Below are 3,320 nucleotides of genomic sequence, written 5' to 3'. Positions count from 1 at the left end.
CGACGACTGCGGCTCCAAGGTGCTGGTCCTTAGGGGCACGTGAAGACTTCCCGACTATCAACGACAAGGTCAAGTGGCTCTGGTAGGGGAGCGACAGCAGCGTAGCGGCGGCTCGTTCTGGCGCAGTAGTGGTCATTCGGCGATCTCGGAATCTCGATGTAATTTTTATTATGTTGGATGTTGTGGGTGATGTTGATGCGCTAGTACGTTTACAGAGGGGGTAACTATCACTATGACAATATACATTGAATTATTTTTGCGAATAATATACATTGAATTAACGGCCAAAATAAAACTTAAATCCCCATAACACAACTAGTTTTGAAACAGGGAGACTAGCATTTTGTGACTTTTATTCGGTCATTGCTTGAGCTAAAAACGCTCAAATCAGTACACTGCCTCACTTTGCAAAATACTACGTCCATAAATTTTTTTGAACATTAATACAGACGCAAGCGCTCACACATTTATTCCTATGAATGCACACACGCACACTTTACCCTTATGAACATCTTCGTAAGACGGAGCCAACATATCATCTTGAGATTTACGAAGTCACCGTAGGCGCCTCGTATTGAGGGAACGTCTTCTCCCACTGAAAGCACATCGTCGAAAATCCCGAAATAAATACAAGAATAATGCGAGCACCAGGATTTAAATCCTGATGGGCCGGGGATACCGCTGTCCCTCTAACGATCCAATCACAAATTGGTTTGCATCCATAAACTTTTTAAGACGCTGTTTTAGGTAATTAAAGCATTTCCTCCATTTTCTTATACAAGGCCACTATCGAAAATACATTTTGCATCAATACAAGGCCACCAACAATAATTAGGAAAAAAATTAATGATGTTTCCTCGTACTATCAACTTTTTAATACTACTTACATGCATGTAGTCATAATTATACTCCGCCACTTCCTTCTCATTCATTGGTTGTATGCTTGTGGTCAGTGGCGGAGCCAGAACTTTTTGTGGAGCCTGGGCAAGTTTAGTCTAAGTGTATAATAAAAAAATTGAAAAATGAGGTATTCAGATACACAACATATAATATACCACCAAAATTCCGAATCACAAATCCATATTAATTATGAAGTGAAACCAAAAACACAATAGTCACAAAAAATGTAATTTAAAGTGAACTAATATATCAATATCCATTTCATAGACCAAATAAAGTTGAGACTTGACAATAAAAGATAAATAACTAGCCTTGCATAGAGGTAAACTCACAATGTTGCCAACAAAAGTAAAGCTTTCCATACCAGACTAGATGTCGTGATCTTGCAATTTCTTTCACCACGGTCAAAAGTATATCTCATTTGTTCATTTTTGCCAAAAGGAAGAAATACAATCAGCCCTGCGTAGGGGCAAACTCGCCGTGTTGCCAAAGCTTAGAAGGCACTACAAGATAGAAAATGGATTTGTAGTTAAGTTGTGAGATGTGAATATATTAAATCTTGAAAACTTGCAAGAATAGAGATGGTCAGATGGACACCATTCACATTTCCGGTTGTGCCTCAACAGCTCAACTTCTATTTCCGGTTAGACATCATTCACATTTCCAGTGCTTTCTGTACTAACAAAAACCTTCTCATCTCTGAAATTTAATGATAAAATTTAAAGTTAGTTGTCACACACAAGTAAATAAGAAAATGAGCTACAATAAGAAACAATAGTACAATCTTTCAGAAAAAAAGTAACAATGGTACAAAACTACTTAGACGTCAACTACATAAATTCCTTAAAGCCGTCATTGAAACATTACCTGAATTTAAGCCCTAAATGGCTAAATCTATTCGTTCATTGCAGATTGCCAAATCACTTTTCAGATTTAAAGATGCGATCATGAGGAGAGGAAGGAGTAGGCTTGTCTGGACGCCGGATATCCGCTTGCCGCCGGTCCTACGTAGCCCCGTCTCGCCGTCTTGGCCAGTAGGGCTCTAGGCCAGCCGCCGCCCCGGTCGACCAGTCCCTGCGCTCGGCGGCTGTTGAGAAACGGAGAGGCAGGAGTTTCAGGCTTGGAGCGATCGATCCAACCACCGTACGTACGTGTGTATTCCCTCATGTCGTGAAGTTGGCTGGGCTGCAGACTGTCGTACGGTTGCCTGTTGGGCTATGAACTATTGAGAAAATAAGGCCCAATTTTTTTTGCCCAGGTAAAGCAAGCTAGCGAACAAGTTTAGGCCTTTGTTAATTGATCGAGCGCTGCTGTCGGGGAGCCAGCGAGCCTGGGCAAGTGCCCAGGGTCGCTGGGCGGTGCCTCCACCACTGCTTGTGGTTTATTAATGATCTCGGTTAACGAAAAAAAATATTTAACTTGCATAGGAGTCATTAAATTTTATCTTCATACTTGTAATATGAGTTTATCGCCTTGTATAAGGGAATGGAGGGAATAGTGAACTTTAATGACCTAAAAATCTTACAAAAGTTTACAAAAGGAGTATATCTTTCAAGATAACTTCAAGCGTTGGAGTAACATCTCTAGGCTTTTTAGACTTGGGATGGAGTCATCCACGGAGATGCGCCAAAAGAGCCCAAAATATGGACCATTGACGCACGGTGCAATCCACGCGCGCTCTCGCGCATCGACATCACCCAGAGCATAATCCTTACCCCCACCTTCGGTGAGTTCGTACTCATCTGCCGCGCTAGTTGGCTGGACAGGGCCACCTGTCGCGTCGTGATTCACGAGACGACGAGACGCCCGCGCGGGCTGGACAAAAACGCCCTGGATTCTGCCGGGCCACGCCAAGATCTGCCTCGTGTCGTGCCCGCACGCCAACTAGCTCCCAAATTGTTGGGGCGGCCGCGGGAGCCCCGGACACGCGTACGGTACGCGGTAGCGAGTCGCGCTGGTAGTGCCGAGGCAATTCGCATGGCACGGGCGAGCCGACCCTCCATCTTCCGTTGGGATCTCGGTACGCCGGGCGCACGGATGTGGGTTCGTTCTTTTTCTTCGTCTCTTTTGGACAAACATTTTCCTGGCTTAGATTCACGGTTCAGTGAAGGAAAAGGACCCCCTCACAACAAAGTACTATTAGATCTTCTTTTAGAAAACCACAAGAAACATGTGGTAAGCAATCCAAACAATTTAAAAAGAAAATCACAAAAAAATAGCACTCCCTCTGTTCTAAAATAGTAAAAGTATAAAATTAATACAAAGTTGTGACATTTATTTTGGGATGGAAAGAGTACGTCCTAGCATTTGGAGTTAGCTGCTGATTAAAACGATGCCTCGTAGTCGTACTCACCCTTGGACCAGTTCTTTCCGTAAGGTGTGCGGTATATAGGCGACGGTAGCGAAACATAGTACTCCCT

Source organism: Triticum urartu, chromosome 2A (assembly GCF_056163025.1).
Source record: "Triticum urartu cultivar PI428250 chromosome 2A, HENAU_Tu73, whole genome shotgun sequence".
Lineage (NCBI taxonomy): Eukaryota > Viridiplantae > Streptophyta > Magnoliopsida > Poales > Poaceae > Triticum > Triticum urartu.
The sequence above is the reverse complement of the archived record's forward strand: the minus strand, read 5'-3'. Positions refer to the sequence as shown.